General features: G+C 41.4%; 1 protein-coding gene and 1 long non-coding RNA gene across 4 annotated transcripts in view; one reads left to right on the top strand and one right to left on the bottom strand.

Annotated features, from left to right (window-relative positions):
- Positions 1–22,340, bottom strand: part of TGDS (TDP-glucose 4,6-dehydratase) — a 377,842-nt gene that overhangs the window by 203,009 nt on the left and 152,493 nt on the right. The gene's annotated exons all lie outside the window — the stretch shown is intronic.
- LOC138250355 (uncharacterized) overlaps positions 5,219–22,340 on the top strand; it is a 181,222-nt gene continuing 164,100 nt past the window's right edge. For all 3 annotated transcript variants that reach the window (XR_011194942.1, XR_011194941.1, XR_011194940.1), the window contains exon 1: positions 5,219–5,492. This is a non-coding gene — a long non-coding RNA (uncharacterized lncRNA). The remainder of the gene's footprint in view (positions 5,493–22,340) is intronic.

Below are 22,340 nucleotides of genomic sequence, written 5' to 3'. Positions count from 1 at the left end.
CTGCCCATAACAGTATTTGCACAGGTGCAACAGTGCAGCAGATTCCTTACTGAATTCTAAACCTATAATTCTTCTTCACAGACCATCTATCAGTACTGCCGCTCTTACATTTTCAGTTTCTTTCAGAATACCAGAGCCAGTGGTGGATGGGAATCTTTGAAAGTGGTGGGGCTTGATACTTGCCCTGAATTCCAGTGAGTGAACCAAACGTCTTGTGGGATAATTCAAGGGAGGGGGCATGTCAATAAGTACCTCTATTGCACCAATACCATCAATTTGTCATAGATGTCCCCTCTATGCCATCAATGCTCCCTTGTGACAAGATTTATCTACAATATGACAGTGCCAAAAATCATGCCATTAACTGCATCCTTATACTATGGGTGGCCCACATTTTCTCATATATCTCTAGTACCTCAAGGACAGCATTTTGTAATAAATGCCTTTCATATGCCATTGGTGCTCTCTTATGACAAAAAAGAAATACACTACACCAGTGTTAGAAATGTTACCTTTGATTGCATCCATTTACAATGAGTGACCCATGTGTCAAAACTTACCTCTACCGTGTGTGGGCCAACATTTTGTCCTGGTGTGACTGTGCCAGCTATCATGCAAATTTACTGCATCAGACTGCACGTGTTTTTTTTTTATTACACCATTAGTGACAAATAGTGCTGGTATAATAGAAAAAAGGGGCAGAAAGAAGAAGGGTGAAGCCTGGCGCCCATAAGAGCGACCTGCCCCTAAATTAACGACACATCCACGGTTTCCAGCAGCCTCACCTAGCAGCCTAGGATGTTCTCTACATTCTCCATGTTGTTGTGTTGATTCTTTACAGTTAGCTTCTCAAGGACACACTGCTGCTTCATCTGCAGCTTGCGCATAGATAATGAAAAAAACAAGCATTCAAGAAGATGGACTTCAGCATCACATGATTACTCCCCCACAAGAATCCAGCTTGCTGTTCCTCCAGTACCAGAGAGAGTCGATTTATCTTTGTAGTGGTCTGATGAGGAAGACACTGGTGAGCGCCTACGTACTCATTCTGATTTAATGTGAGAGACAGCTGTCGCTTGTAACCAGACAAACTGAAGCATTTATTGTGTGAGGGCGATCATGCTCCTTCTAGGCTCACTGATGCAAGTATTGTGTGCCCCCGACATGTTAGTAGGCCCACCGATTATGTTACTAATTGGAAACAGTTGTGAGTCCCCATCCTTCCCCTCCACCTGAGCAGAAGGATATACTTGCAGGGGAGTGCTGTAATGTACTTAAAATATGCGGTACCAGACTGATTAGGCAGGTAGACTCTGGCAATGGGTAGGTGAGGCCAGGAACAACATTTAGTTGGCCCACCAATGCATATAGTGAGCGGAGACACCAACACCGGTCACTAGGCCCTTTCATGCACATACAGTATCTGCTGAGGTGCAGCCACTGACACTTCTTACAACTGATAGATGTACTATGCGGGACCGCTGTGCACCTGACTGCAGCAATTGTTGAGTGGCCTGTTCAGTGACTGAAAACACAAATTCAGTGTTTGCGTTGATGCACAAATTATTGTTGGGCTTGGCTGCAAGTAGCTTTACTTGACTCACAGAGCTTATACAAACAGTACTCAGAGAGGGGTATTAAAGTTAAGATTCTTGAGCCATTGGTTGTGTTATATGTGACTCACATTTGATGTGGCTGCACTATAGCCATTCTCTTGATATGAAGAGTATTTCCTATTCACAGGCATACAATAGAACATTAGTTGTATGCATCCAGCTAGGCTGCGCTTCCACTGCAAGGCATCACAGGTGAAGCTCTGGTGCACTGCAATGCAGGGCTAAAGGTGCCACGCATGGCATGGGATCACACAGCAGCAAAATCAATGATACAACTTGAAATGTCTGCACTCGGCTGGGTAACTACAACATCTGACAATGACGTGCATATAACAAAAAACAAACACCTGAAGTGCGCCAGACCAAATGGCTTTGCTAATTATTATTTCATTTTCAATTTTATTATCTTTTCTGTTTTGTAGGTATCGGCTGCTATTTCTTTCCACATACCATAACAACATATAAACTACCCCCACCCCTTTTTACAAGAGGGAAACACAGGTTCGGGCCCAATGTCGTTTCCTAGAGCACAAGCTCAGGGTATGGACAGACTGCAGATTATAATGAGATTAATTGATTTTAGCGAGTAAATAAAAATGTTTTAGAATTCCATCTCAGAACCGTTTTTATTGCAACAATACGTGTCAGTCTAGTTAACCTTTATGTAAGTCCAGTCCAATTACTAAACAGCCTGCCCTGACCTAAGTGGGATGCATGGTGAGGAAGCATTTTCGCAAGGTTGAGGTGGCTCCCTGGGAAGCAAGGATAGGCAATGAAGAACATTTTTGTGCACTAGCATCATTTCCTAGACATCAGAGTTGTTGTAAACAACTCCAGAATCACTAAACTAGCGGTTTGTGAGCCAACATGCAAAGAAAAAACAATAATGGGGCGGGATAAGCTCTCTGGTCATTTTGTATGTTACAGAAAGGTATGTTCAGCCATTATTTCTGATGCATTTATGCAATTTTGTAAAGGAATCCGTCTAGAAAGATCTCATATGAGCACACATCTCAGCTAGAACACTAACAGATCTCTAGAGATACAAGACGTGCCATGACGTGCACTGCCAGCAGCTTCTCCTAGGATGTTTGGACAACATTATATTCTCGGACTGTTAAGCCTTACATGGACCCACGCCCTCAAGATGTGGAGACTGTACATAGTTAAAGAGGTGGTGGGGGGCTGCCCTTGCGCTGCTCTCTCAATTCTGATGTCCCCATCTCTCCAGGGTTCAGTACGTCCTGGCAGCTGTTTCTATTCCCTTTCCACAAGGACTGTAATTGTCACATCTCTCACCACTGGCTATTCAGAACTTGAGAAAACGTGAACAAAAAGCTTAGCGTAAGCCAACAAAGAGGAATATATCAACATTAATAGCAAAATTCAGCAATCAGTTTGTCAATCATTTATCACTGTCAAAATCACCCAGAAAGGAACCTACCTAACCCAGATTAGCATTGGCATGTGGGATTTCATGCGAAAACAAGTCAGAAAAACATGAATTTGGAAAAACATCTAGCTAGAAGAAAAACTTCGTCTTCAGGTCATCAATAGATCAGCAACGCATCAGGCTCTCAAGAGCATGAGCCCAATGACAGAACCTTGAACCGCGTCTCCTGACGTCATCAATTCTCCCCTTGCATCTGAAGTTTTAGCCCCTTGTCATGACTTTCTATTAGAGTTATTCAGTCCATCCCCCTAATTTCTAATTGGTCAATTAGTCTTCCATATGTGACTTTACCCAATACATTTTATTCTACATATCTATAAGTTCTCAATTCTCGTCTTTCTCAGTTCATGGATTGGTCCACTGAACAATGTCTTCAGGCATCAAAAATGTTGCATGTTCCTCTTCAGTCACTGCTCTCATTGTTCAAGTCCTAGGAAAGTACATTCAGCCTACTCTACACATAATTGTATCAAATTGACTTCATCATCTCCTGTCTGTCGGTACATTGCAGAAAATTCTAGCTAAGCACACGGTTCACGGTCAGTTCGCAGGCACCAGTAACTTCTAGATTGTACGTTTATTAATTCTGCTTCTGCATACGGCCTGGCAAGTAGGCCACGACTTCAGCTGAGTTAGCTTCTACAATATAATACAAAACATAGGCTATACATCTCATTATGGCACATTACTACATTATTATTACACATTTTCATTATTTCACAAATTTTAGTAATTTTATTGTAACTTTGTATAAGTGGCTACCACTCCCTGTGGGCACATTTTCAAACGTGCACATTATTTTCTCTACAATTAATTTTGCAATGAACTTTTGTTAATCAAAACACAAACATTCCTTAATAATTTCTATTCAGCATATCTGTTTCAACACCTCCCACTCTCTCTGCACAACCAGGCCCCAACTACAGAGCACGACAAGGTCCAAGGCTCCCCCTTGTTGCTGAAAGAAATGGTAGAATCAAACATAGGTGTATTAAACCCTTCAAAGCATCTTGGAAGGACACCATCTTCTGAGGAAGATGGTGAAATAAGACTCGCCCCCATTTCCAATCAAATGCAGGACACAAACAATAATAGAGAGATAGAAATCTTATCACTTAAACAGCTTTTTATGGGAAACAGACTATGGAAAAGGTGGTGGTCTGACATAGGCTATCACATAAAATCCATTAAGTATAATCAGACTGTATTCACAATAAATTTCCTTTTCAAAAATTTCACATCTTGTACTATTCTACCTTCCATTGTAACTGTCAGGTTTCTTAGTTCCACGTTCAGAATAAGCATTATAAGAGCCAGTTTTAATTATTTTAATTTCAGAGTTCATACTTTAACGCAAACAGGCCCAGATTAGGAGTGGTGCAATTTCACCCAGCGCGAAAACTCTGGGCGAATTCCTACACCTGCAATTGCAAGTGCCTCTGAACCCAGAAGTATTGGGTCTGCAAACTACGCACTTGATAATTCAAGGCCCAGAGACACCATACCTTTTTAATAATGCATGGACTGGGGCTGCTGTGTAATGTTTAGTTAGTAGTTGTGTTTATTTTTGTACATGTGTTTACCTTTGTACATGTTCGAGGTTGTTGTTCTTTGTAAGGCTCTTTCGTTCCAATTCCTGCGCTCGTGATTCCAACAACGAACTTGGAATGCGAGGCAGAGTTGGAGGACAGAGACACGGAGCAGGCACTCGGCAAGCCTTTGCTGTTGTTACAACTTAACAAAGATATTCTTTTGAGATACGAAGACTCGGACTCTACAAATTTTGGAGACGAGCTGGAGGCGGTTGTAACAACAATGAAGAACCCGCACAGTTAAGGGAAAATGTATACCTTGCTTAGAAAGGCTTGCTGGGATTCTTGGTGAATTCGTTTTTTCACTATTTTTTTTGCGTGATTGTGCCAGTGTTTATGAAGAATATTTGTATATGACATAGGAAGGGAAATCTTCCTGTTTGACATAGGCAATTTTTGGAAGGAAGGGAAATCTTACTGTTTGACTTCGGCAATTTTTGAAACGGGCGTTGCCTGTTACATGGCTTGAGCTGACGCGGAATACTTAACGATGTTGCACGCGCATTGACGTACGCGCGCATTGACGTACGCGCATGGAATTCATCCTGTTACATGCCTCGAGCTGATGAGGAATACTTAACAAAGTTGCACACGCATTGACGTACACACGTGGAATTCATCAGTGTTTTGTGGATTAAAGGAAAGAACATTAGCAGCATTCGAGGATTACAGGAAGGAGGTTGGAACGCTTTTGTTATCGGACAAAGCGCGTTCAGGAAGGATTACAAGTAGGAGGTCGGAACGCTTCAGTCATCGGACAAAGCGCATTCAACGGATTGTAGCACAAATTGTTAAGTGGAAAGACATCGGAACGCCGGAAAAAAGGTCATGGTAAAGACATCAGAGCACATTTTCTCTACGGACTAGACGCGTTGGTAGTAAGGAAAAGAATACTGATGCAGCGTATAGATTGAAATTTGTTTGGAACAGTGCTACTGTTTTGAATAAAACTTTCAAGGTGTTTTTATTTATTTATTTTTTCGTCCTATTTGGCTGTTGTTAAACTAACATTCATAGTTGAAAGTTTTTTTAACTAGTCCTTTAAGTGCAGAGTGGATACTTTGGAACTTCCAAATTTCTCAGCATGACAACACAGCAATTTTCCCTTCAGTCTCCGCAGACATTTTGGCCTGGAGGTGCGGGCCCATGTATGAAGTTGGTGGAATGGAAATCACATTTCTTAAACTTTTTGGAAACCATAGACGAGGAGGGGAAAATTAGTTCAGAAAGGAAGAAAAAGATCTTTTTACATTCTGTTGGCCCAGAAGGACTAAAAGTTTATGAATCGATGACGAAGATGAGTGGTGGCGGGGATGCTAATGTATTTGAAAATGTTTTAAAAGAGTTTGATAACTACCTTGCCCCTAAAGTATGTATAGGTATTTCTAGATATACATTTTTCCAGAGGAAGCAAGGATGTGGAGAGACAGTGGATGAGTATGTTGCTGCACTTAAAATATTGGCCAATGATTGCAAATTTGACCACTTACAAGAACAATTGATAAGGGACCAAGTAGTAATGCATACCCATGATTCGGCAATTCAGGAGAGGTTGTGGATAAATTGAGATGCTGCGTTGGATGATATTTTAGCAATTGACAGGAAAGCTGAGTTATTGAGTCGCAGTGCGAAAGCCATTAAAACCGAGTCTAAAGAGTTTGAGAAAGATACAGCTAACAAAATTAAACATAAGGAAACGGGCAAACCAAGAAAAGAAAATATGAAAAACCAACAGACAGTAAAGAGTGATAGTCAAAGGTGTTATTGCTGTGACAGTAGTTCACATTTAGCTTCTTACAAATACTGTCCGGCGCTCAAGCAGAGGTGTGCAACTTGTGGGGACCTAGGACATTTTGCGAGGGTGTGTAAAAAGAAGAAAAAGGGAAATAATGTGAAGGATGTGGAAGGTGAAAGTGACAGTTCAAGTGGAGATGAGGGTAAGGTCAACAGGATTATGCATTGCAGCAAGCAAAAGGGAAAGGAACAAGTTTTTGTGTTCAATGTGCATGAGGGCTCATTTTGCAACCAGAAGAAACCAGTATGCTTTATGCGTATTGGAGGGATTGATATACAAGTGTATGTTGACTCTGGATCTCCTTTTACCATTATTGTGGATGTATGGAAGTCAACATTTGTGGAAAAATTGGGTAGCGGTTTGCAAGAACAGGATATTTCTCTGGAAGGATTTTCAGGAGAAAAAATAGATTTGTCTGGGGTAAAGAGAACTGACTTTTGCCTTTAAGAACAGGAAATCTATTGGAAAGTTATATATAGCAAGGAAGGGACCTTCAGTTCTGGGTTGGAAAGATCAAGGAGAATTACATATCACCCTTGATGATAACAGTCCTGAACCAGTTATGGTAGTGGATGAGGAGGAAAACATAGCAAAGGAAATGTTAAAAAAAAATCCTAAAGTTTTTAGTGGAAAAATTGGGATTTTGGAAGGTTTTGAACATATTATTGTTCTGAAGACAAATGCTAGTCTGAAAATTCACAAGGTAAGGGACATTCCCATACTCATAAGAGGTGAAGTTGAAGAAGAATTAGACAAGGTGGTTAAAGCTGACATTATTGAACCGATTGAGTCTTCCGAATGGATTTCTCCAGTGGTGGTAGCAAAACGCGCAAATGGAAAGATTTGTTTATGCATACATTTGCGCCACCTGAATAACAATATAGTGGTAAGTTTCCCTTACCAAGAATTTCAGAAATGCTTACACTTGTAAAGGGGGAAAAATGGTTTTCCACCATATATTTATCAGCTGCTTATCATCAGATTCAATTAAGTGAAGCAAGTAAGAAGTACACAGTGTTTATTACCCCAATAGGTTGTTTCCAATATAAGAGATTGCCATTTGGTCTAGCATCAGCAGCAGCCATTTTTCAGAGGTTAATGTGTCAGTTATTTGGAAAGTATACCAATGTGAGATATTTCCAAGATGACATTCTACTCTTTGGCAAGAATAGGATTGAACACAAAGTTTTGGAAGCAGTTCTGGGTATTTTAGAAGACAAACTTTTGACTGTGGAACACTCTAAGTGTAAATTCGGTGTACAGTCAGTACTCTACCTTGGACATGTTTTGCGTGGTGATGGGGTGACTATGAAACCGAAGTTAGTAGAAGCCATTATGAATTCTCCACATCCCACGTGTAAGGATGATGTCAGATCATTTCTAGGAATGATATAGTTTTATGCAAACTTTGTGCAGGGTTTTTCCAGCAGAGTTTACAACATTGGGCAACTGCTGAAAAACTATGTTAAATTCAATTGGTTGCAAGAATGCGAAACTGAATTTAAGGACATTAAGAATGCAATTGTACAAGCTCCTGTGTTAAGTAGTTTTGATCCAGAATGTACTGGTGTTGTAACTGTGGATGCTAGGAATAAAGGATTCGGAGGTGTGTTGACACAAATCGATGCTTCAGGGAAGGAAGCTACAATTGCTTTTGCTTCGTGTGCTTTATAACCCATTGAAGAAAATTTTTCGGTGATAAAAAAAGAAACACTTGCGTGTGTTTGGGCACTGGAGCATTACAGATCTTTGGTGTGGGGAAAAAAATGTATTTTACGAACGGGTCACAAGCCGCAAGTGAAATTACTGACCACTGAAGGGATGTTTAAGGCATCTGCGAGGATTGCCAGAATGTCAATGCGTTTGCAAGATTTTGTTTAAGAAATTGAATACGTTCCAGGAAGGAGTAATGTTTTGGCTGTTTTTCTGTCCCATATGCCTAATGAGTTATTGGAATGGGATGTGGATGAAGGGGAGGAGTTAAAAGTTGCATTAATTCATGATGAGGGTGCCAGAGCGTAAGAGAAGAGATGTGGAAGGGAGGGTATTCCAAGGATAAGGATTTACAGATATTGGTGGAATGTGTGAGGAATGGTTGGCCTAACAAGTCTAAAATGTCAAAGAATCTAAGACAGATTTGGGAAGTGAGGAGTGAGCTGTCAGTTGTTCAAGGAACAGTGTTTAGAGGTGATAGAGCTATTCCACCAAAGACACTTAGGAATAATATTATGAAGTTATGTCATGAAACTCATTGTGGGATAGTGAAGACTAAACAAAGTAAACAAAACTGCATTGGTGGCCAGGTATAGACGTTCAAGCGGAAAGGATTGTCAGGGATTGTGTCACCTGTGCGAATTCAGATAAGACATTGAGCACATTGAAACCTAATATGTGTGAACCAACCATACCAAATAAACCATGGCATACAGTAGCAATAGATATTATGGGTCCCATTGGCAGTCCTGGGAAGTATATAATTGCCATGATTGATGTTTTCTCCAGGTGGCCTGTGGTGAAAATTGTGGATAAGGTAGATTCCTTAGGGGTTTTGACATTCATGGATAATACTTTTGTGGAGGAAGGTCTACGAGTACAGATTATCAGTGATAATAGGGTGCAGTTTGTGTCTAGTGTAACAAAGAAGTATTTTGAAAGGATTGAAGTTAAACATAAGACCACGTCTTTGTACAATCCTAGTGGTAATGGTATGATCGAGAGGTTTAATAGAGTTATGAAGGATGCAATTCAAATTGCGTGTAAAAATGGAGATGATTGGGAGGTTCAAGTTTTCAAAACATTGTGGTCATACAGAACTAGCTATCATGAAGCTCTTGGCTTGTCTACTTTTGAATTAATGAGAGGTAGAGAGCCTAGGACAAAATGTAACCCGGAATGGTTATTGAAAGCATCTGAATGTAAGGTGTCTTTTGACGAGGTTAGAGATCAGATTATGAAGAAGCATTTGGATTATAAACAATATTTTGATAGTAAGAGGGGTTCAACGAGGAATATGGAAATTTGTGAAGGTAGATGGGTAAAGGTAAAGAAACCATGGAAGGTAAGGAAGGGTGAGAGCCAATTCACAGAACCTATTCAAATAGGCAAGGTTTTACGCAATGTAGTTCTTCTGAGTGATGGAAAAGCATGGAATCTCAAAAGGATAGCTGTGTTTAGAGGACAGTGTGATACAAATAGACAAAGTGTGAGTGATTCCTTAGAAGATTATACCCTGGAGAGGAATAAAGCAAATGACAGTTTGGAAAAGGAGAATAGCTTTGGAGATAGTGTTGGGGTTAAAAAGAACATATATGTAGTAATAATCAGGAGCAAGATGTTCAAGAAGATGCTTAGGCGATTGCTGTAAGTAGGAATGGAGGAAATGATGAAGTTGAATCTATGGAAGAACAGTTAGCCCTGGGAGACATAGGTAATTTTCTGGTGGGCAAAGTGAGTGGCAACAAGGAATGTACGAGGCATAAAGGTAACATGGTATGCTCTAAACCTAAGTGGTTGGATGATTATATATATGTGATTTTATTTCATAGAATTCTTTTATATACATTTTTTTAAATGTATTTAAAGGGTAAGATGTGCAATGTTTAGTTAGTAGCTGTGTTTATTATCTTTATGCATGTGTTTACCTTTGTACATGTTCGAGGTTGTTGTTGTTTGTAAGTCTCTTTCGTTCTGATTCCTGCGCTCGTGATTCCAACAATGAGCTTAGAATGTGAGGCAGCGTTGGAGGACAGAGACACGGAGCAAACACTCTGCAAGCCTTTGTTTGTGTTACAACTTAATAAAGATATTCTTTTGAGATTCGGACTCTACATGCTGTCAGCAGCAGAGCATGATCCCAGCCTAACACAGTGTTGTTGTTCACAATGAACATCTGTATTGCTCATGAAAGTACTTCACATGGTTGGAAATGAGGTGGCTTATTGCTCAATTGCTCTGTTCACGTTGGACTCTGGGCCGGTCGTTTCCGGCTCCATGATTGGAACTTAAGTGTTTTGGAGCTAACCTCTGTGAATATGAAAAATTATTTACTTGCATCCTCATACATGTTTTTGTACTTACAGATCAATTGCGATTCAGTTTTACCATGCGTTTTAGTTTCTGTTTTGAGGTGCCACTAGTGTGATGTGATGTGTGTGTTTTTCGGTCCCTTTTCATTTTTGTTGTTGTTTGTGCTGTTTGTTTGATTCCTCAGTCACAGAAGATCCCTCGGAAAAAAGGCCACATCCACGTTTGTTGTGTTTCATTTGCGTCCTAGGTGTTTCTGAGGTGAAACAAGTTTTTTTGGTGTTCTCATTGCTGTCACTATAAGTAAGCTTGCCTCAGAACAGATGTGAAGATAACTTCAGCCATCCCAACTGAAAGGAGGTCTTGCTAAGTCAGTGACCTAGTTCATAACCGGTGTGGCAGATGAACAGCAAACACCAAGACAAAGACCGAGCCCTAGCAGCATACACGGACGTGTGTGTGTCGTTGTTTCCTATTAATTCGCACTAGTTTTGAAGGCATGTTTTTAGCACATTGTTGGCAATGCACCTTGACTCAGAATGAAGAGCCTTTGACAATTTTTTTAGCACTGTGTGAGATTTCTAACTAACCAGCACATTTTTTTAAATTTCCACATGTAAAACTTGCAAGATACAATTGTGCTGTGCTACTACGTTTCAGATACACTTTACACCTAATGTTCTACTTTCATGGCACGCTGGCATGGAGTGTAAAGAGCAGTGTTATTCACAATGAACATTTGTATGGCAGCAAAAATATCACCACCTCAACATCACATGTCATTACGTGGCATTACAAATTATTCTGCTGCAGCTATGGGCTCGATAATAAGAATAAAGGTGGCAGATAAACACCATGAACAGGCTGAAAATCTGACTTTTTATGACTCTTACTAAGGCACAGAGCTTGCACACACTGCCCGTTTATTTGTTCAGTTTTCTTTTTTTAACCCATACATTTGTACCTTAGGGGCCGCGTATTCAGGAGCATGGGGGAGGGAGGGCAGGGCATGGTGACTTTCTGGGCTTGTTTATACTTCTCAAGTGGATACAGAGCTACTTCGAATTATGTGGCAGAAAAGACTAATTTATGTGGAAAGAAAAGTCCAGTTCTACATTTACGCCAGCTGTAACTCAAGGAAATAAGAGACCTATTGAATTGCAAATGCTTATTTTCTATGTAAACCAATGAGGTCTTCTTCATTGTTGAGTAAGCAATATGCCTCATAAACAGAGGTTTTTCCTGCATAGTGTAATACAACTGAATTGTCTGCACAGTCCACTGAGTTTGTTAAGGCTTACCGCCTTAGTCAAGTACAACGTGCCACAACTAAAGTTTGTTGTCCTTCGTCACTTTGTCTGTTCAGTACAATACCATCATGCACTTCTTGCATCATTGTGGGACAGCCTCATCACAGTAGAAGCCTATACCCCAGGAAAGGCAAAATGAGCTACAAGTGACCATGTGTTGCAACCTAAACAGTGTGGGAATGACTCCTGGGGCATATTCATCTTCTCTCAATGTCAATCCTTTCCTATGTTCCCTGTTGCCCTGTTCAGAATTATCTTGCTCTCACCTGATCATGGGAATGAAAAAGTAGCAATGTGCCTAGCAGTCCTGTGACCCGTGTTTCACGAAAAGCAGCATTATTCTGAACATGTGGGAGAGTTTTTTTTTCTCACATTCATCAATTTATGTGTGCGCACCCTATCCTTACGAGAAGCACTGAGCACTCAAGACTGTTGAGGTGTCACCATGTCCATTTCCCTTCCACTCGTTCTGAGTCAGACCACCTCCCTCACATTCCTCAAAATAGTGTCAAATTAAGAGTTCCATTACGCCCTTTTCCATGTTCTACATCTACCCTTATTCTCTACCCTTGTTTGTTCTTTCTTTCTCCAATTTTTAGGTCGAGAGCGCAAGCACTCTGACGTGTTGTAATCTGTCTGTGGGCTTTTAAGCACGCCCATCACTATCCCTCGTTCATAGGCTTTCCTTTCAAAAATTCTTTATCATTATTAAATGCTTTACAATTGTCCCTCCTTGGGGCAGTTTTGTTACCGCCTTCGCCATCGACCCTGTTACATGGATATTTGCACGTCTGCCGATGCGTTTGACTGCGACCTAACTTCTTCTTAGGGTCGAGGCTGCGTCGCATGCACTTGTGCATGTGTTTCGCTTAGGAGTTAGAAAAAGGCTCGGATCCCCGTTTATGTCACGTCAGTGTCTTTCATTGGTTCGTGGGCTTGCCTGTTAAAATCTGCTTGCTTTCATTAGTGGAAGGCACGCATACGTCATGCCTTTTCCGGTAGTTAGCCCTCCTCGAGGGCAGCGACCAAGTACTGAAAACATATGAGGCTTGCTGTTTTCCGTCCGGTTAGTGGTCTACTTTCTCTCTTTTTTGCAGCACGATTACGCTTGGCAGAAGTAGAGCGCTTTCCATGACATCGACCCTGTTACATAGTTAATTGCACTTTTGCCGGTTACGTAGATAATTGCACTTTCACTACGAGTGAACTGTAGCAGCGCGATCACGCTGTTTTTTCCATTTAATGTGGCAAGAAAAATCCGGTTGGGAGTTTACAACTGCTAATAGCTCTAACTCCATTTAAATTTGCGTCCACCTTTGAAAGAAATATCAGTGCTAACTGAAAACAAATCTTCCAGAACACCACCTATGTGTTTGTTTTTATATTTACAGGATGCTCTCACACATGTGAAAAATGATGGGGTTTGCGTCGGCTACTGGTACTTGTACAGCGTGCGAGCGGACATCTGGTTCTCATGCTAACTTCGGCGTTGCTTTCTTTTACTTTGAGAAGTTGCTGGTTAGTCTATTGCAGTACGTAGTCGCCAATACACAGTACATTAGGAGGCAGGTTCGGGGGGTGTGGCTATAATTAGTAGCGCAGGTGCTCTGGCACCAAGGCCCAGGGCTTCGTCGGATCAACTGTACTCCAATCATGTCTATCTACTAGTACCCAATTCGGATGCAGGAGGGCATTTTCGTTGCTTGCAGTTGGGCCTCTATCAACACTAGTGGTTCCTTCTTCGGTTCCATCTCGGATGTAGGACCACCATCTCCCCGTTGCCTTGTAGGCAATGATATTGACCAGCCATACTTTTAATCTGTATTCAAAATACGTGCATTACACCAGTACTGCAGTCTTGCGGGGGCCATAGGTCATGAAGAAACCTTTGTTTATGAAAGGACATCGGTTATGAAAAGCCAAAGGTCACTAAAACCCCTGCTGTGAATATAAAATTGGAATTATTGTGTTTCAGAATTTACAGAAGTGAATTGCGCAGAGAAATTCGTGGCTGCCATAAGAAAGAATTGGGGTAGAATAATTTTTGACACACTAACCCTGTGATACGCACTGCAAGCCCTCTTGTCACACAGTTGCCTTAAACTGTACATCAAAGCAGCCAGTGCGATACATTTTAAAAATATATATATTTCTGAAGGAAATAACAACTGTTAATTATCCTCCCTGCAATCATGAACCTGCGACAGAGGCACGGGATAACGAGGTGAGGGTGATTAAACTGTATTATTGCCATGAGAGTAAGGGCAATGAGGCTATTAGCAATTAGCAACCGCACCCCCTGAGCAGTGAATTCAAGTAACCATGTTTGAGGGGTGAAACTGCTCCTTTGTACCGACCTACCAGCTCAGCTCCTTCTTTCTTATGAGGAGCTGTTCTCTCTGCTACCTGTGCCCCTCCTCGACTTAAGCAGAATGTAAGCCAAATTTCCCAGTAGAAAAATAAACAAACACCTCCGTTTTTTGTGTTTTTTTAGGGTCGAGCGCATAAGCGCTCTAAGAGCCTGTTGTAATCTCTGTGTGCTTTTAACTACACCTACTCTTGCTATTCATTCTTTTTTGTGCTTGTCTTAAATGCTTCATTTTCATTGGTGCATTTTGTGAAATGTCCCTCCTTTGTATGCTGTTCCCTCCCCTGGCGCATTAACTAGATGAACATTCCTGAACATTTCTGTTGGCCATCACACTAGTCACCCATACTCCTGTTACAGTGTGTGATGGCCCTCCTCTGGTTTCGGTTTGCCTTACTTCCCAGCCGTGATCCCTTCTAGATATTCAGGCAGGGAGCTAATAACTGTCACGCTCATGTTGGCAGTGGTGCTTTGAATCGGCTTGCTTCTGTCAACTGTTACACTTCATTTTCAAATTATGTGGCAAGAAAAGTCCAGTTAGGAATTTACAAACGCCAATGGCTCTAACTCGAGCAAATGCGAGACCCGTTGCATTGCAAATGCTTGTTCCTTTTATGTCTCTCCTTCGTGGTCAAGCTTGTGGCGGCCGTGAAGCTTTGAATCGCCTTGCTTATGTCAACTGTTTTACTTTTCATTTTCAATTAATGTGGCAAGAAAAGTCCAGTTAGGAATTTACAACGCTATTAGCTCTAACTCGAGCAAACGCGAAACCCTATGCATTGCAAATGCTTGTTTTATTTTCTTATAATTTCATACTTTGGCCCAAAAGAACTAATGATCTAAAATTATTACACCAATATTTTTACACTCTCGGAGAAAAAAAAGCAAAGTGTGAAATTATTCTGGACATTGCTCTTTGACTTCCATCTATTTATTTATTTAATTTAATTTTCATCTTAGTTTGAAAATTGTAAAACGGCCAATTATGTAGGACAGAACTGAAACCACAGGCGTGTAGACTGTTCGCTTATTTTGAAGAATCTAAATGTGCTGCCGGGCTCACACACGTTCAGTCGTGATTTGATGAACACATCAATTACATTGTGCACATTCTTGAGGGATAAGCGTGTCACATGGACATTCTAAAGACAGCGTGCTACAGAATGAATGGGTGTCACATGACTACCCGTTCATGAAGCAAAGCACGCGGTATCAGGCCCTGGGACCAGTCATATGGCATCATGTGAGGGTTTGAGAAAAAGGCTGAAACATAAAACTGTGAAACAGACAATCGTATGCATTTCATCCTACTAGAAAACTAACTATTAAGGAAGAGTTAAAATTGGTGTCTGAGGCATCAAAATTAGATCACACTCAATTGTATTTCAATATTAGCCTAAATTGTTTCTGAAAAGGATTCCGCTTTAAATACGCTCGCAGACTGATCTAAGCCCAGTTTAAGAGTATGCATAACACTTCTCTAAGCATAACGGAATCTCGGACAAAATCCAATGCAGTTCACATAACTCGTTAACAAGAGTGGCATGACGACTTGTAAATGAAAATCAAGCTAACCAAATTAATGTAATGGTTTAGGGAAAAAGAAAGCATTTTCACTCTGTATTAAATACATATTCCTGTTCGCCATGTAAATAACATGATGCTGTACTAATTTGCACATGTGAAAAGGAAATCACTGCGATCAGTGGTTGATCTGCATTCATTACACCATAACACAACACACTGTGCACACGAATATGCAAGCAGTTATTTCAAGCAGGGAAAGTTGATGTGATGTGATCCAATTGCTGGCCTGGTGCCACAAGAAAAAACAGCAATACTTGCTACTGTTCTAATGTTCTAGGTCAGTGGTTCCCACCCTCTGGTCCAGGGACCGTGGGGGTCTGCAAAACCTCCTCAGTGGGCCCGTGACTGCTTAGAAAATTAAATAATATTAACAGATTAATAAAGTGTATATAAATAAATAAAGCGGTTAAATGTACAAAAGAAAATGTGAAAACGTACTGTAATTGTCAAGGAATTTGAAATTGGAGTCTTAAAAATTAAATTAGTATCCTCAGATTGATTAATGAGAGGAATATATGTTGGAACAACGCATGCTGGAACCACACAAGCCTGAACAATGCGGTCGGAACAACAACCACGTTGTTACCACAAATGCCTTTACCAGGAATGCCATAACAATGATTTGTCGTTGTGAAGGCATTCCCGATAAAGGCATGCATGGTTCCAGCATGCGACCCCCCTGATCCCACCGCCTCCCCTAAAACCTAAAACTACTGCGACCCGCCACCCGTGTGCCTAAAACCGAAGATTACGGCAACCCCCCACCCTGCCCTTGAAATCTAAAACTACCGGACCCCCATCCCGCCCCTAAAACCTAAACTACCCCAACCCGCCCTAAAAGTCCCGCAATCCTCCAACACTGAAACCTAAAAGTACCCTGACTCCCCCACCCCCACCCCTGCCCCTAAAACCTAAAATTACCCTGACCCCTCGCCCCCACCCCTAAAAACTAAAATTACCCCCACCCTGCCCCTAAAACTACCCCTCAAACCTGACCCAGCCTCACTTGCCTGACTGCGTCCTCTCCGATCCAGAGACTGTTTTCCTCTGGCTTAACCACGCATGTTCGTTGTTCAGATATGCATGGTTACGGCAGAGGAAAACAGGGTCGGTGTTCAGGAAAGCGGTGTTCCGCTTTGGTGGACAACACCCGTCGTCGTTCAGCCGTCGTTGTTCAGGCTGCTTCCCTCGTGGGAGGAGTGCAGGTGCATCAAACAGAACATATTATGGGTGACGTGTGGCTTCAATTGAATTTAGAAAAGTTCTAAAAATTCCATTAATTTATTTTATTTATATTTGTTAGAAAATTAAATAGAATGTGTTATCATTTGTGTGTGTTTGATGGAATGCTTGTTTCTGTATTTTTTGTGTATTGTTTTGCAGTTCTAGTCATCGAGAATGTGTAGCTGGTGTTGGAAATGGCCCTTTTTGCAGGGTTATCCCTAAACATTTTGCCTTCCTCCTCCTTTTTTGTCGGATCTGTTTTGCTGGTTCAGGGCTCAAAAAATCCACTCGACCACTCCACTGGAGTCTTATTTGATCAGGTGGAGCTATTTTTAATGCTTACTGGACCCTTCCAGTTGACACTGAACAGGTGTTCTGTTCAGTTGAAAAGAGGACGGGCAATAAAAGGTGCCTTTACATCTTGTTCTTATGTCACATTTGCTCTGTGTTCACAGAGGTCAAAGGTCAGTTTTTCTTACAATTAAGTTTCCTTCTGACTGCAGAGTTCCAGGAATTTGTAAGGTGAACTGTGTGACCTGCTGCTTAGAAAGTAAAATAAAAGGATATAGGGTGTCAGGTTTTCCCTAACATACAACATTTAAATGACTAAGTCAACTGTGCAAACATTTCAAACTATATTTCATTAGTTGTGAAAGCCCTTTCTTATATTTCTGTGTGTTGAAAAAAATATTTTGATAGGATGAAAGCTAATCAGAATACTTTGTGTTGATGCGCAAAGGATGTGTTTTCTGAAACCCAATTTTCACAGATTAATACACTATAGTTATATCAGTAAAGCTGAAAGTTAGTGGAGAGGTTTTAGACATTTCTTAGAAAGTTACTGTGTGTAGTAGACAATATGTTACCACATCATGTTTTAGTAATATATTTATTAAAATTGAGTGCTTAAACGAAACTGAGAAACACTCCTGCCCTGATGGCAATGTTGTTAGTAAACTAAAAGAAGTCCTAGGTTATGTGGCTAGAAGTCATGGGTATGTGCGCTAGATTCTTGTGATGCATGCAGCAAACCTTAGTCTACTTAATCAAACAAAAGAGGTTTTTTGTACTGCAGAAATGCTGAGCTCACATATTTGAAGGTGCAATCATATGTGAGAATGAAGAAAAAGGTGACTCTGTAAACTATTTGCCTAGGATCACACAATTTGAGACCCGTTTATGGGTCAAGTACATTATAGTTAGGTTGAGTAGATTACTTAAGTTACTCAACCTGCAGGTCTAGTAAAATGTTCATAATTTCTCGAGCCCTATGGTTTATTGTCTCTGCGTACTTTACCACTGCAGATCAGTGCTACAGTGAAAGTGCTCCCTGTGTAATTTGTATTGGTTTTTGGTTTATCCATGATTGGCATATTTGATTTACTAGTAACTCCCTAGTAAAGTGTACTATGTGTGCCCAGGGCCTGTAAATCAAATGCTACTTGTAGACCTGCAGCACTGATTGTGCCACCAACAAGAGTAGGCCTGTAAACATGTCTCAGACCTGCCACTGCAGTGTCTGTGTGTACAGTCTTGCACTGCCAATTCAATCTGGCAAGTGTACCCACTTGCCAGGCCCAAACCTTCCCTTTTACTACATGTAAGTCACACCTAAGGTAGGCACTAGGTAGCCCCATGGGCAGGGTGCAATGTATTTGGCGGGACATGTACTGCTGTGTTTTACATGTCCTGATAGTGAAAAACTGCCAAATTCGTTTTTCACTACTGCAAGGCCTAGCTCTCCCATAGGTTAACCTGGGGACTGCCTTTAAAATGGTACAGTTTCCCACTGGGAGCAGATAAGATATGGAGTTCGGGGTCTCTGACCTCACAACTTAAAAATAAATCTTTTGGTAGAGTTGTTTTTTAGATTGTCTGTTTGAAAATGCCACTTTTAGAAAGTGGGCATTTTCTTGTTTAGCCATTCTATGCCTCTGTCTGCCTGTGGAATCCACGTCTAGATCAGACTGACAGATGGCCTGCTTGTGAATTCCCTGTAGACAGTGACACAAAGGGAGCTGAGGTGTGTCCTGCATATCCTGACAAGTCTTCCTGGGCTAGAATGGGGAGGGAGGAGCGGACACCTGCATCTGAAAGGGCTGTGCCTGTCTTTACACAATGCAGGCTCCAACCCACGGGAGTGTGTCTGGGGCCAGGCCTGGTCAAGGCAGGATCTTGTCAACAACAGAGACTTTCCTTTAAAGTCTGCCTACTTCAAAGGCAGAAATTATCACCATCCCATACCTAAGCCCCGGTCCACTGATGTCAGTGCCATAGACTCCTGCCTCATCAACAGATGCCCCTGCCTGCACCACGACCCTGGGGCACCTCACGGAGCTCGCCCCTCGTCGTGCCACTGCCTTGGGCCTACCGACGAAAGCGCTTCAGCAACGACGAAGATGCTGCCTGCACCACGACCTGGAGACACCGCACATCCGCTGCCCCATTTCAACCCGCAGCCCTGGTCTCACCGACGCCGCAGAACACCATCAACGAGCCACTATCTGCACCGTGACCTGTGGGATTGCACGTAGCAATGTCCCTTCGCACTGCAGCACCGAAGCAGTCAATGACAGCGCTCCTGACTTCGTCATCAGCCCGGAGTTCGATCTGCAACGCGTGTAACTTCACGGGCCCGTTGATCCCTGCAGCGACCTCCAGAACCAACGCTCGCCGACGCCAGCGTCGCCCCACTCCGGATTTCATTGCGAGGACCACAATGCCCTACATTTCCAAGGCACTGTTTGCAGGTGTTCCCGGCCCCATAGCTGGCCTGCGACTGTCCCGAACTGTTAGATTCATTGTTCACAACGCCGTGACAGCCCCAGACAGAACTATTGACTTCAAGGAACTGTATTTTTAAGTTAATGCCTGTAACATTAATACCTGTATTACTGTATGCTGGATTTTTCTTGTTTTGGTCTTGTTTTACACAGATAAATATTGGCTATTTTTTTTTAACACTGATGTGGTGTCTTTTTGTAGTGGTTTTACTGTGTGTTATGTGCAAATGCTTTACACATTGCTTCTGAGATAAACCCGACTGCTTCTGTGAGAGTATCAAGGGGGTGAGCAGGGGTTATCTGAGCTGGTTATTCCCCCCTTAGACTGACTAGAGTGAGGGTTCCTACTTGGGACAGAGTGTAAACTGACTGCCAACTAGAGACCCCATTTCTAACAGCCGGTGTCCCCCGCTTCAAGAAACGACTCAGTGGGGGGCAGGGGCATATATATATATATATATATATATATATATATATATATATATATATATATATATATATATATATACATATACACACACGCACACACACACACATATGTTTGTTAAGAGATCACTTTTATGTCTGTGTGTGGTTTCCCTGTAGGCCGATCGTGGCCCCCAGGGAAACCACATTTATAAAGAAAAAGTACTTTTGTTTTTAAGGAAGGATATGGAAAATGCCACTTACCTAGTGTACATCTGTTCGTGGCATGTAGTGCTGCAGATTCACATGCTATGCATTATTCCGCCATCTAGTTTTGGGCTCAGAGTGTTACAAGTTGTTTTTCTTCAGAGAAGTCTTTTCGGAGTCACAGGATCGAGTGACTCCTCATCTTGGTCATACTGCGCATGGGCATCGACTCCGTTGTTAGATTGATTTCCCGCAAAAGGGTGTAGGAAGGAGTGATAGAGTGTAATAATATAAATGTTGTATAGAAATAGTAAGTAAAATATATGTCCATGCAAATGTAAATGTATATACATATGTACAAATTAGAAAAACTGCAACAACAGCAGGCTTCTGGGGAGGAGGGAGGGTGCATGTGAATCTCCAGCACTACATGCCATGAACAGATGTACACTAGGTAAGTGACATTTTTCATCAATGGCATGTGTAGATGCAGATACACATGCTATGCATAGACTACAAAGCAGTTACTCTCCCCAAGAAATGCATTGGCTAGCCTGTAGGAGTTGGAGTTGTTTGAAATAATGTTTTTAAGACTGCTTAACCAACCTTGGCCTGTAGCTTTGAAAATACATCTACACAGTAATGCTTTGTAAATGTATGTGGTGTAGGCTATGTGGCAGCTTTACATATGTCTGCCATTGGTATGTTTCCTAAAAATGCCATAGAGGCACCTTTGTTCCTAGTGGAATGTGCTTTAGGTGTGATTAAAAGTTGTGTTTTTGCCTTAATGTAACATGTTTGTTTATATTTAACAATCCAGCTTGCTAATCCTTGTTTAGAGATAGAATTTACTTTATGTGGTTGTTGAAAAGCAACAAAAAGCTTTTTTGTTTTTCTGAATTCTTTTGTTCTATCCACATAGTACATTAAAGCTCTTTCAAGGTCAAGAGTGTGAAGGGCTCTTTCTGCAATTGAATCGGGCTGTGGGAAGAAGACTGGCAATTCCACTGTTTGGTTTATGTGAAAAAGTGATACAACTTTTGGCAGAAATTTTGGATTAGTTCCAAGTATAACTTTATGTTTATGTACTTGGAAAAAAGGTTCTTCAAGAGTGAATGCTTTTATTTCACTAACTCTTCACAATGAAGTGATTGCCACTAGAAATGCTACTTTCCATGTTAGGAATTGAATCAGACAGGAGTGCTTAGGTTCAAAGGGTGGACCCATGAGTCGTATGAGTACAATATTAAGATTCCATGAAGGTACTGGTGGCGTTCTTGGAGGTATTGTAACTTTTTCAGGCACTCTAAATAGAGCTTTGTTTTGTATATTTTGCAAATAATCCAAAATTGCTGTGAGACGTATTTTAATGGATAAAAAACTACATTTGCTTTTTGTAGATGAAGTAAATAACCTACAATGTCTTGTATGATTGCGTCTAGGGGTGTTATGTGTTTGGCTTGGCAGTAGAAAACAAACCGTTTCCATTTGTTTGCATAACACTGCCTGGTGGTAGGTTTTCTTGCTTGTTTAATCATTTCCATACATTCTGGTGGAAGATGTAGACATCCAAACTCTAAGATTTCAGGAGCCAGATTGCCAGATTGAGCTTTGCTGGATTAGGGGTGCCTGATCTGTTGTTTGTTTTGTGTCAACAGGTCCTCCCTGTTTGGAAGTTTGATGTGTGGTACTATTGATAGGTCTAGCAATGTGGTGTACCATGGTTGACGTGCCCACGTTGGTGCTATAAGTATTAGTTTGTTTTGACGCAGTTTGTTGACCAGAAATGGAATGAGCAGGAGAGGGGGGGAAAGCGTAAGCAAATATCCCTGAGCAGTTGATCCATAGAGCATTGCCCTTGGATCGAGGGTGTGGGTACATTTGCATTGTGGTTGGTGGCGAACAGATCTATGTCTGGTGTTCCCCACTGGCAAAAATATTGGTGAAGCACTTGGGGGTGAATTTCCCACTCGTGCG

Source organism: Pleurodeles waltl, chromosome 8 (assembly GCF_031143425.1).
Source record: "Pleurodeles waltl isolate 20211129_DDA chromosome 8, aPleWal1.hap1.20221129, whole genome shotgun sequence".
NCBI classification, from domain to species: domain Eukaryota; kingdom Metazoa; phylum Chordata; class Amphibia; order Caudata; family Salamandridae; genus Pleurodeles; species Pleurodeles waltl.
This window is presented reverse-complemented; position numbering and strand designations above follow the sequence as displayed.